We start from the raw sequence: 14263 nt of genomic DNA, 5'->3' as shown, positions 1-14263 counted from the left end.
TTCAGCAACTACACACGTTTCATGGTATGAACATAGTTCTCATCAAGTATTGAACAGACTGTAGTGCAAGATTGTGTTGTTCCATCCCAAGTGGGTTTGTTAATTGTGCAGAGGTAATACCATACCAGCATGTTCCAAGATATGTCAGACAGAGATGCGTGGCATATCGATTCAACTTGCATTAAATTGCTGGCTATTCACTTTTAAAAATTTTTTTTGTTTTTCAATAGCGTATATTAAGCAAATAATGTTTTTTACATGTTAAACCATTCAGTATCATATAGTTGTATAAATGGAGAGAACATGTGTCTATTGCCTGGTTAAAGATGGGGAATGAAAAGGAGATGAGAAAATGGGAGAAATAAGAACGAGGAAGGCAACATTTGCAGCAAAGGTATAGGATCCATTATCCAGAAACCCGTTATCCAGATATCTCTGAATTATGGAAACGGTGTCTCTCATAGACTCCATTTTATCTAAATAATCCACATTTTTAAAAATGATTTCTTTTTTCTCTGTAATAATAAATCTGTCGTTTGTACTTACAAACTAAGATATAATTAATCCTTATTGGAAGCAAAACCAGTCTTTTGGGTTTATGTAATGTTTACTTGATTTTCTAGTAGGTATCAAAATCCAAATTACCGAAAGAGCCATTATCTGAAAACCCCCAGGTCCTGATCATTCTGGATAACAGGTCCCATAGTTGTACATGTATTTGTATTAACAGATAAAATCATCATATGGACTGACCATTCTAGTCATTGGGAGATGTAATCTGATTCCTGATAGGCATTCAGTCTTGAATCTATTATACTTCTGTTGAATTTTGTATTTATTTAACTAACTATTCTTTGTTTTGCCTTGCAGTTAGAGAGTCCAGTGCTGCCCTGTCTCCTAATAGGATTGGTAAGTATTATGTATAGGTGCTGTCATCTCTTCCATTTCACAGATTTTTGATGTAAGGCAAGATGAGCTTGGGGAAACGTCTGTAACTGTGGGATCTTGTGTGTATAGTAAACAATGATTTTCTGTAACTGGGTTAGCATAAAAAGTAAAGTTTTTATCAGTGATTTACATAGTAACATAGTAGGTTAGGTTGAATCCTCATTTTCTGCTGGATATTTTGCGACAACTCCTAAGCTTAGCTTCTCAACAGCTGCTCAGAGCCCACTGAGCATGTGAGTGTCACAGACACTTTCCAAGATGGTGAACCCCTGTGGCAAGTGTGATGTCCTGGATCATTGCTGCTATCGAGAAACTGAAACTTTAGGCTGCTACAATAAGTTCAGTATAGAAAATAAGGCATTTTTCACCATATTAATTCTTAGGGTTTAGTTCTCCTTTTAGTGTAAAGGGGCAGGGAGACTGTGTGATTATATATACACTCATTATACATATATACAGTATATTCATTGACCCTTACAAATTGTCACATGAAGATATTAAGTGTGGCCTCTTACAAGTTATCCTTAATTTACTACTTCTTGGAGTTTGACTGTAGGCCATAGTTACCTCTACACATTTGTATATTCCTGTAGTACAAATATAGCCAATCCATGTGTCACACCATTAACTGAATGAGTGAGATACCACCAAATGTAAAATGACTGTACAATGCACTGTTTCCCCCTGAAAGATTTTCACATCTTCATATTCCTAAACAAGGACTACATCTCATACAAAGGGAGTTTAGTATAATTAAAATTGGTGGAAGTATGGGGGGAGAAGGGGGTGCAATTGGACCAGGGCCCCCCAGTAGCTTGCACACTGATGAAGCCAGCCATAAAATCGTGTACGGATCGGGGGCCCGGCTGCATGTCCCGATCCCTGGCCTGCACAACGCTAGTTATATTACTGATTAAAATGGAAATAATCAGTTATGGCAAAATCATTTTCCACTCTTCCCCTGTAGTGATGTGCAGGTTGACCTGAAACCAACAGGTTGGGTGGGATTTAAGTTGAAATTTGGGTGCCTGCTGCGGGTCTCGGTTGGTTGCGGCACTGACTGGGGAAGTACACTACTCCTCTGCTTTGGAAAATTCTGTCTTCAGAGGCTCACAGAAGTAATGTACAGAGAGGGGTGAGATGCAGGTTAGGGTTGGGTGCAGGTTGTACTGAGTATTTATTAGGCATTTTTTATAGTGTTGTTTTAATGGATGTTATTATAGGGATGTAACTTGCCTGGTCCATGATAAAACACTTGTGGATGTGTTTTCAGCTCTGTACCCTTTAATCACACTACTACTAGACTACGGTTTGGAATGATTTGTACAAGAGACAAAACTTTAAATTTGGATACATTTCCCAACTGTTCTTGGAAGAATTCCCATTAGAACATTGTTGCTGGGATTTGATTTTGGTTTTGCTGTGGATATCCAAGCCCTTCTTACAGGCAATAGAAACAGACCTTTATAATATGTGTTTGCCAGTGGCACATGGGGTGTTTTGCTACCCATGACTTTTAGTAAAAATTGAGGCACAACCAAAAGTGTGAAAGTGCTTCTGCAAGTTCATGTGATTACTGCAAGTGTTTGGAGACCAACTTTACAATGAAACAAGAGGTCAGTCCTTGACCTAAGAGCTTACTATGAACAAGGAGTGACAAACTGGAAAAGAAGGGGCTCACAATCACAGATAAGCATAGACCAAAAGATGACCCCACATCACTTAAAATTTACCTTAAAAACACTTTTCCCTGTCTGGATGATTACTCCAATCAAATTTTAGCCAGTCTCTTGTTCGCGGCTATCTCTCGGTGTCTTACATCACTGCATCCACTCACGACACTGGTTCATTGTGGAACAATATTTATTTAACAATTTATTTTATATAGTTTCACAATCTGCCGAACAAGGGGGGGAGCAATGGAAAAACCTAATTTTATGGATATGAAAAGAAGCAAGTCTATTCTGTGAACCAAATGTACCATTTTAGTGGCAAAAGCGGCCAAACAGGGCTGGAACTAGGGGTAGGCAAAAGAGGCACCTGCTTTAGGCGCAACAATATGGGGGCGCTGGTAGGTGCCTGTTTAACATTCTTCATACTACCCCTAGTTTGGATTTGCTCCTTTTTGCAGCTCTCGCCTACCCCTGTCATTCACTCCTCTGTCCCTCCCCTTTCATCTTTGTCCCTTCCCTCTCCTCTGTCCCTGATCTTACGTTTTGCCTTTTTGTTGCCCTACCCATGCTGCTACATGTTAACTTATGAAACTGGCGAATTTTCGCTCTGGTGAATGGACGTTACTCCGCAATTTCACAAAGATGCGCATTTTACTGAATGTTACCTATTTCGCCAGACTTGCCTTCACCAGCTCAGCTCAGACCAGGCAAAGTGCATTGGAGTGCATAGATCTTCCTCATTCTTCTGTTACTTACATCATATTTTTTAGTGGAAAAAGTTTCAAAAAATGTTGGTGTCTTTTTTCCTTTTTTCAGAGTGATAGCCTGCAAAAGTCCTTTTTTGGGTAACCAGGTTCCCATACATTTTCTAACATATGGAACATTAACTATACAGTGAGCTCATGTGTAGGGCATTATAACAACTCTATTGTCTTAATTAAGGTTCCCTGGACTTGTGTAAGGGAAGTGATGCGATGCCTGCGAATATTCGCCGCTTTGTAAATTTACCCCTAAAGCTCCTCTGCATTCAGCCAATTATCAATATATTAAGGTCATTGAGACATGTGCTACCAAAAAATGACCTGCCCTTTAAACAAAACAGGGATATTTGTGTCCATATATTGCAATACAGTCATGAGACCTGTTATCCAGAATGCTCGGGAACCTGGGGTTTTCCAGATAAGGGGTCTTTCCTTTATTTGGATCTCCATACCTCAATTCTACTAAAAAAATTTTAAACATGAAATAAATCCAATAAGCTTGATTTTGCCTCTGATACAGATTTATTACATCTAAGTTAGGGTCAAGTACAAGGTACTGTTAAGAAAAAGGAAACCGTTGGTAAAAATGTGACTTATTTTAATATAATGGAGACTGCCTTTTCGTAATTTGGAGCTTTCTGGATGACTGGTTTCCAGATAATGGATCCCACATCTGTATATTCAAACTGGCCAAATATGTCAAAGTCATCCCGGGTCTGGCCAGTCCTACACTCACTTCACTATACTGCTTTATTATATATTTTACACAGGGAGTACGTTTTTCCTGCAACTGTATGTATGCTGGGTGAAAGCAAACAAACATAAGAAACACCCAGAAAAAACAGGCGTCAGCACCATAATTTGCACATTCACAGCAAGATTTGCATCACTTCTTGGTAACTAATATTATACTTATAATACACAAAAGCAAAAACGGTGAGTTCTGATGTCATCAGCTATAAACGGTGAGTTCTGATGTAATTTCTGTCACATGACTCACGGAAACTTGTGTATTAGAATAAAGTACCCCCAGTTGCAAAATATGAGGATATTAGAAGTTACCTTGAAGTTCCATGACCTGTATAAAAACACTTGGGGTACTTTATTCACTATATATTTTACAATAGAGGGTACTTTATTCACTATATTATTTGCTTGCCATTTCTGACCCTTTACAGCGTTCAAATGGTGGGGTCATTGACCCCATCTAAAAAACTATTGGTCTGTATTATTATTGCCATTACTTTATATTGCTCATCTTTGTATTCAGGCCCTGTTCATATTCCAGTCACTTGCATAGTTGCTAGGGTAATTTGGACCCTAGAAAACCAGTTGCTAAAATTGCAAACTTGAGAGCTGCTGAGTAAAAAGCTAAATAACTCAAAAAACAAGTGATAAAACATGAAAACCAATTGCAAAATGTCTCCGGATATTGACCAATGAGAGTGCTGATTCCCAGCATAGGGAGGAAGGACAGACTTGTTCAGTCCTAGAAAACTGTACTTAATGCTTCCAACTCCAAATGCAGGAACAAAGAACATGTAGCCAGATTTACACAGATCAGATGGTATTCCCATTGATTATTTTGCATTTTAACAGAGTCACAGACCCTGAAGAGATAGAGAAAAGTTTTATTGAATAATGTTGCTTTAGGAATACAACCCGGATGTTGCTGGACTACAGGTCCCAGGATGCCTTAACCTTCAGAATATGTTAAAGTATGCTGGGATTTGTATTCAAGGAACAACAGAGCACCGTATTGCAGTGCAGCAGTTTTTAGTGTCCTTTTAATACATCCCTGATGCTGTATGTATATAGTCCAGCAAGTAAAGTGAGAGCAGTGCGTAAGATCCCCTTTAAATGAGACAACAGTAGGTTTAAGTTACTTATGTGGATCGATACTGCTATCTTGTGGCTATGAAATAAAAGGACTAGGTGTGTGTAAAAAGAATCTGCAATTGGTTTTCCTTTTTTATTGTTTTTGCGTTATTTAGGAGTTTTTATTCAGCAGCTCTCCAGTTTGCTATTTCAGCAATTTGGTTGCTAGGGTTAAAATTACCCTAGCAACCATGTATTGATTGGAATAAGAGACTGGAATATGAATGAGAGGCCTGAATAGAAAGATGGTTAATAAAAAAGTAGCAGTAACAATACATGTGTAGCTTTACAGAGAATTTGTTTTATGATTCAGTGACCCCCAATTTGAAATCTGAAAAAGTCAGAAGAAAAAGGCAAATACTGTAAAAATTATAAAAAAGGAAAAATGAAGGCCAGTTGAAAAGTTGTTTAGAATTTCCTATTCCATAATATACTAAAACTTAACTCAAAAGGTGAACCACCAAGTGACGACATGTAACCAGCAGTTATTTATTATATGAGGATTTATAAGAATATCAGATAGTGCTCCAGGCATCCCACCCAGTCTAGGGACAATGGAAACAACATAGCATTTTCATTGGTCACCCATACATGGCTCAATTGCCTGGGAAGTACCAATTTAGTGGTTTCACTACTTGCACTGCAGGTATGGGATCCATTATCCAGAATCCCATTATTCAGAAAGCTCTGAATTACAGAAAGGCCCTCTCCAATAGACTCCATTTTATCCAAATAATCCAAACTTTTGAAAATGATTTGCCTTTTCTCTCTAATAATAAAACAGTAGTTTGTACTTAATCCCAACTAAGATATACTTAATCCTTATTGGAAGCAAAACCAGCCTATTGGGTGTAATTAATGTTTACATGATTTTGTAGTAGACTTAATGCATGAAGATCCAAATCACAGAGATCCGTTATCCAAAAAACCCAAGGTCCCAAGCATTCTTTATAACAGGTCCCATACCTGTACTACTCATTAGATCGAAAACCAGGAAAACATCCCAACTCCCAGCTTTGTCCGGCTCATTAGTCATACTTGACATTGATTCTTTTGCTCCCACTAGTTTTTCAAATTAGACATCCCAAGTAGTAATGCTCTTGTTTGGCAGGTTTGGGCCTAGCAATTACTCCTCCAGCAGATCACAGGCATGTGGGAGATCTGACTCTCTGCCAATCCCTTTATCCTTCCTTGCCGTGACCCAACAGCTTTATTTCTGGTGTCTGAAATGTCTTTCAACTTTTATTTATAAAGGAGTACCTCCAACAATGGGAACATCAGAGATGAACAGGAGGCCATACTGAGTACATGCATTTACTAAGCAAGTGTCCCAGCCATGATATGAGATGAGGCAACATACATGCACGTATTGAGTGGGCTAGCATGGGCAGCACTCGGGGAGTAGTCTTCTGATGTGGGGGTACAGCACTTAGGTGGTTTAGCCCCTAATACTCTCCTGCTACTCTAAGTGCAACATAGCCAAGTTTCTACATAGTGTTTTTATCACTTTAAATGTATCTAATACTGTATAGGAGAGGCCTAATTTTGTGTGTGTTTGTTTTTTCCATTCTATATTAATTTGATCAAGAATTATGAATTAGGCTTATCCTGCTGTGAGATGAAATGCAATCATCTTGAATGCTATATGTAATCTATAATGGTCAATAATGGTTTAGGTCTGTAGATGGAGCCACAAGCTAGCATCTGCAGTTTGCTGCAGTATATTACAGGTTTTTGTTATTTGACTATTTGCAATAGTGACGAAAGCCATATCTGATTGGCTAATACAGGTTGTAGCACAGCAGCCATACCTTGGTCAGTCAATATTGTACCTCGTAATTTCATAGCTGTCAATGGGACTATATCAATATCAAATGTGTGTCCTTCTAAATCCTCCATACATACATTCCTCGCGAGAGTGTCATTGGCTGTCAGAAATTTATAAAACTGTCCAGAGTATGCTGGGAGTTCTGCAACATTTTGGTGGTGCAACAATGCTATGAAAGGTATATGACACCTCTAAATTTCAGTTGTACAATGGTAGGTAGCAAACACACTATTATAGGGATGCACCGAATCCACTATTTTAGGATTCGGTGGAATCACAAATCATTTGTGAAAGATTTGGCCGAATACAGAACTAAATCCGAACCCTAATTTGCATATGAAAATCAAGGAAGTGAGCAGGAAAGAGAACCACACATACTCACTGTGCAATGTCTTCCAATCTGACACGCTGAGAAGCCACCTACGCCTACACCGCACCTACAAACTACATGCATCCGACCAAACGCGACTTTCAGATGCGAACGCCGCATGATGCCTCTTCACCCGACAGTCGTGTTGTATGTAGTTTGTAGGTGTGATGTTTCTATAACTTACATTATATTCGGCACCTCCGACTGGTCGTCTACGTTTCCTCTCAGCGCATCGGATCTGAAGACATCGGTCCATGGAGTTCAGGCCTTAGACCTACAAATGCAGGGCTAGAATAAGTGGGAACAGCTGATAATAATGAAGAATTTTAGAATTTTGTGCATTATAAAGATATTAGAAAAGAAGATTTCTATTAGTACTGTATGTACTATTCTATTAGTACTCTATCAATGTGTGCCCCTAAATGCTCACAGGAAAGTGACTTTGTACTGTCTCTTTAACTAGATCACACTAAACTTCTTCTATATATGGAGCTCCATCTCTATTCTGTGACTTCTGCTTCTCCCACAGGCAAGGTCCTTGTATGCTAAACATCTTCCAATACCAAAAAGCATCAGACAAAGCAATGAATGGTCCCAGCTTGAAGGCATATCAGAGGAAGGACAGTCGTAGAGAGCTCCAGGTCTGAACTACTCTTATCTCCACTCTTAAAGGAGAACTATATCGCCAAAATGAATACTTGAGCAACAGATAGTTTATATCAAATCAAGTGGCATTTTCAAGAAACTTATCAAACTGGAATATATATTTAAAGGGGAAGAAAAAGCTTGGTGCACTTGGGGGTGCCAAATGTTGGACACCCCCAAGTGATTGTATTGACTTACCTGAAACCCCGGGCCGGTGCTCCTATCAGCAGAAAACTGCACCAGCCTGGGGTTATATTAGTGAGCACCATGGAGCGACCTTCTTCCGTCTTCCTCCTTCTTCGCCGGGGTTTCAGATAAGTTAATACAATCACTTGGGGGTGTCTAACATTTGGCACCCCCAAGTGCACCAATCCTTTCCTTCTCCTTTAAGTAAATATTGCCCTTTTACATATCTTGCCTTGAACCAACATTTTGTGATGGTCTGTGTGCTGCCTCAGAGATCACCTGACCAGAAAAGTTCTAACTGTAACAGGAAGAAGTGTGGAAGCAAAAGACACAACTCTGACTTATAATTGGCTCATGTGAATCATACGATCCCAGGGGGTGGCCCTTATTTTTTAAAATGGCAGTTTTCTGTTTATAATTAACCAATGGCACATACTACTAAAAAAGTATATAATTATGAAAATAGTTTATTTACATGAAGCAGGGTTTTACATATGAGCTGTTTTATGCAATATGTTTTTGTAGAGACCTACATTGTTTGAGGAGTATAGTTTTCCTTTAAAATGCTGAGAAGCTACAGAACACTGTATAGTCTGATGCATTAAGTAGGTTCAATCTATTATAATATGGTGTGTGTTTGACAACAATGATATATTATTTCAGTGTCTATATACTTAATTATTACAGATTGCATGACTGGCTGGACTATAACTTTCAAGATTCTCCAGAATATTGGGAGCTATTGTCTAACAACCATAAAGAATGCTGCACAATAACCCCCATATGTAACAAAAGGCACAAAGTTTGCACACGTGTGGTGATGTATAGCAACCAGTTTGCTTTTAATCAGTTAGACCATTAGATACTACCTGCTGATTGGTTGCTATAGGTGATTAGCCCTTTGTAAATGTGGCGCCTTTAATAACATAATCCCCTATATCTACAATTAATGCAAGAGGATATTCCAGTAAAAATCTTGTCAGCGTCTTCCTACAAGTCCCCTACCCATCCCTTAACTCAGGGATTCCCCAATCTTTTTTTCACGTGAGCCAAATCTGAACGTAAAAATTGCATTCATGTCAGAAATTCAAAAATAAGCACCTGCCTTGAGACCACTGGGAGCAACATCCAATAGGTTGGAAAGCAACATGTTGCACATGAGCCATTGGTTGGGGATCACTGCCTTAACTCATTTAAAAGCTCAAGTCAGGGATCCTTGATTTACACAGTCCACAGCAGGGCCCTGTACTTACATACATCAGCCATAAGTCATTTGATACAGACTGTGCCGCAATGTACAGTACTCATCAATGTTGTGCTCAACACCTTACACTGGATTATGTTTGGCTGCAAGGTACAGAGCACAGCCAGACTCAAATACTTTTTAAATAAGCACAAAGGTCCACTGGGAAAGAGACTGATATGAAAGATGTATAATCTCGCTAAAGTGGACTGATGTGCCTTATATAAATGAAGAATAATATATTGAGCTTACAGTGCAATATTAACCTGCACTAATGTAGGGGACCCATAGGATTAATTTCCTCCTACTCATCACCAAGTCCCAGTCAGTTACCTATGCATCCTAAGTGAAACCAGGGTGAAAGGAACCCATGAATGAGGCTTAGCAAGTAACAGGATAGTTCCTGTGATAGTTCACCCCAGGAGAGTAAGAGAGCAGGGCTAGTGAGCAAGAGCAGTGCTGGTTTTCACCAATGAGAAATTGTGTATGGTTTGAATTCCCGATGCAGCACCCTCCTCAGTGTAGTGACCACCAATCTACCACCACAAGTAAAGAGTTTGGGCAAACAAAGTGCTAAACTTGTTTATTATCCTGGAATGAATGCTATCCAGTCCTGGACCTTTGCTCACCTTTACCCTTTTTCTAGTCTCTTAACCCAACTCATAGTTAGAGCTATCTTCAATAACCCTGTATTCCCTCATTTGCTAAAAAGCCATCCAACCCCTTCATAAAGCTATCTAATGTATCAGCCTGTACAACTGATTCAGGGTGAGAATTCCACATCCTCACAGCTCTCACTGTAAAAAACTTGAGAATATTCTTCCTCTTTTCTTCTAATCGGAATGGGTGACCTTGTGTCAGCTGGAAAGACCTACTGGTAAATAAATCATTAGAGAGATGATTATATGATCTCCTTATATATTTATACATAGTTATCATATTATCCCATAAGTGCTTCTTCTCTGGCCAGTGAGCATGAGGCCAAAGCTCAGAGGTTCCATTTGAAGTAGGAAAACAAATTACTCTCAAAAGACTATTTAGAACTTCTAGGAGTGGCAACTGCATGTTCATGTGTGTCCTTGTGCCGTCTCGGCTGATAATGGAAAGTATCATTGTCTAGTCTACTACTTATCCATCTAAAGTCCAGCACCCAAGACATCAGCATGTCCTCTGTGCAACTAGTGAGCCATAGCTGGTAGACATCTCTCCAATGACATTTTTATTGCATTTATTCCTCTGGGGGTCTGTATCTTTCCCTGGCAGACAAATTATTGCTTTGGGCATGCAGTAATAAGGTGATTCCTATGGTCAACCAACTCAGTTGGTCAGATGCATTCAGAATACTCACAGGGCCACATTTCAGTTTGGTTTGCCGCCTAGGCCGTGACACCTGTTTGAACCCTTGCACATATGTTCCCCAATTGTATTTTAGCTACAGCTTGTATTAGAAAGAAGATAGCCAGATAGGTATTTGAATCTACCACCCATTTCCCATGGTGGTTCCCTGCTTTTATGGTGTAAGTTGCATAAATAACAGATAATAATGTTCCTCCAATGATACAGCCCCAGACTTTTAAAGTACAGAAGTGGCACACCACCCCAAAAAAACCTGCTGCTTTAGGCTCACATACCTCCCAACATTTTGGAAATAGAAAGATGGACACAACGATTTGTCACATGTATCACAGCGAAACCTTTTTTTTTTTTTACCAGTTTTTGTGGTCACATCCCCCCCAATTACCATGTTTACTTTACTAAATTTGGCAGGTTATGAAAGTTTGAACACATTTCTGTGGTTTTATGTGTTATTACAGTTTTGCAAATTGTTTAATTGAATCTAAGTGCACCTGCCACATATTCTGGGCTCTCTGCCAAAAGCCAATTAAGTTTTAGAAACATTGTATATTTTTTCAGATGTTCACTGCAGGTGATCAAAGAGAATATCTGAACCTTTCAGGGACTGCGGGTTGAGCTGTCAAAATTGGTACTGTCCCGGGAATACTGGGACAGTTGGGAGGTATGGACCCAGGCCTACTTTTCTGGAGTCATCCTGATCTACAGTATGTTCGCCCAGTCATCAACAGTTATAGGTCCATCTGTCAGTAATTTGCACCCAAAACTTACCTGCTCCAATGAAATGAATCATTACCCAAAGTCCTCTGATTTCTAGCTGGAGCAGGAGGGGGGGGGCACAGATGAATGGGGGGCAGGGTCAGACTGAGCTGGTGGTACACGGGGATAAACCCGATGGGCCCAGGCCCTCGTCGTTCCCCAGACCCGTTCCTACCTGAAACCACTGCCCGACCTCCCTCTCTGGCCCTAGTCGCAGTTTAGAGAAGAAAATTGTACATCAAGCTGGGAAAAAATTGACATTGTGGCTGGGGGCCGCAGGTGGGCTTTGCTTCTGGGGATGTGGGGGCCCCTGAGGCAGCAGCCCCGGTGAGCCCCAGTCCAAAGCTGAATGTGGGTGGTGATTGGGGCAGAAGGGGCAAAGCCACGGGTGGGGCATGCCTGCTTTAGACACTGCCAGAAACCTTCAGATCCAGGTTGGTCTCTCTGCTTTGTTGATGTTCATGCAGATCCAGGCTTAAATATCCTGCATCCAGTAATCTACTTCTTGTGAACTACAATTCCCATAATTCCCCACAGACCTCCCAACTGTCCCGTTTTGAGTGGGACAGTCCCGCTTTTGACAGCTCAATCTGCCCCTGTTAATCTTAATCTTAAAATTAACAGGTCTCTTGGGACAAGTTAGACTCACATCTTAAAGGGTATTTTACGTTTATTAGCAAAACTGTAATAACTGAAAAACACACAGAAATGTGTCTAACCTTTCATAACGTGCCAAATTAAAATTGATCATGGTTATTAGGGTGTGGTTAAAAAAATTCATTGCGCTATTCGCGGTGACCATTTTTGTCCCCCCTTTTTATTACCAAAATATTGGTAGGTATGGACTATTCCTGCTTAAGATACATTGACACAATCCAACACCATGAAACTGGGGATATTTAACTGAATTTGGGAATCTTCTGTGAGCTATTTTCATGAACTCAAGTCTAGATATCGGTTGTTGCAACAGTAGGGGGGCACATCACCAAAGTCAGGCCTAGAAAACCATGGCATGTTTTATACAAAGAGCATCAATCAGTGAAGTATATCACACTCAGATTACATATTAGCCATTGCTGCACAGAATATAAATCACTAAAATAATAGATTGAAACCATGCTGGGATTATTTTCAGAACATACACATTTAGTACAGGATCATTTCTATTTGACTGGCAGAACCTGTGTCTGCGACTAAATGTGACTAATTCAGAATGTTAATCCTGATCAAACTGTATAAATAAGTGTAGCTACTGGGTCTTAATAGCACTTCAAGGTGCAATATTGACAGATTTCTAAAATAATTCTAAAATGAAATATTTTCATTGTGTGAATGGAGGGGATTTTTTCAAATAAACACTATAATTCTGACTTTGGCCATTGGGTCAAATTTACACACAGCACATGATTACCCACTGAACAGCATGAGGCTTGGCACTTGTCAGATCTAATGCTTTTATGAGACTCTATTAAACAGGTCACGGCAGTATATTGCATAGATAAGAACTGCCTTCTAAAAATGCTTCAGCACTGTACCCTTTAATTGTTTATCCTTATATAAAGGAGTAGCTGCCTGCATATTAAATTAACTCTCAACCTGCTGACGTTCATGCCCCCAAAATCCCTTCTCTCCTTTGTAACGTTAATAAGAGTTAAAGTGATGAAGTTTCTAGGATTCCACCTCTACCTGAATTAGATGCATCATACTCACTGGGTAAATCACATCATCGAAACAGACCCTGAGGTTCAGGAATGATTACTCAGACAGTTACCCTTTTACCCTTTGTCCCTGGTCCCTCAGGGCTCGGTATTGGGTCCACTTTTATTTAACTTGTTCATTAATGACTTAGGGGAGGGTATTGTAAGTAATGTATCAGTGTTTGCAGCTGACACAAAACTATCCAGCCCAATTAATTCCATCCAGGATGTGGCATCCTTAGTTGACAAACTGGCTATTTGGGCAGCTTAATGGCAAATGAGATTCAATGTTGATAAATGTAAAGTCATGCACCTGGGATGTAAAAATATCCAAGCCACTTATACCCTTAAAGGGGTGGTTCAACTTTGAGTTAACATTTAGTATGTTAAAGAATGGACAATTCTAAGCCACTTTGCAATTGGTCTTCATTATTTATGTTTTTATAGTTTTTTAAACTGACCCCATCTAAAAGCAAATGCTCTGTAAGGCTACAAATGTATTGTCATTGCTACTTTTTATTACTCATCTTTCTATTCAGGTCTCTCCTATTCATATTCCAGTCTCTTATTTAAATCAATGAATGATTGTTGGGTAATTTGCCTAACTCTCAGTTAGGATCAAATATAAGGTACTGTTTCAGGGGTTGTTCAGCATTAAATGAACGTGATGTAGAGAGTGACACTCTGAGACAATTTGTTATTTAGCTTTTTATGCAGCAGCTCTCCAGTTTGCAAGTTCAGCAATCTGGTTGCTAGGATCCAAATGACCCTAGCAACCATGCATTGACTTGGATGAGAGACTGGTATATAAACAGGAGAGGACCTGAATAGAAAGATGAGTAATAAAAAGTAATTAAAAGCAACTAATAACCAGATCAAAATGAAGCTCTCTTCTTACCACCTGCCCTATGGTATGTCCTAA

This window comes from Xenopus laevis, chromosome 3L (genome assembly GCF_017654675.1).
Source record: "Xenopus laevis strain J_2021 chromosome 3L, Xenopus_laevis_v10.1, whole genome shotgun sequence".
NCBI lineage: Eukaryota > Metazoa > Chordata > Amphibia > Anura > Pipidae > Xenopus > Xenopus laevis.
The sequence above is the reverse complement of the archived record's forward strand: the minus strand, read 5'-3'. Positions refer to the sequence as shown.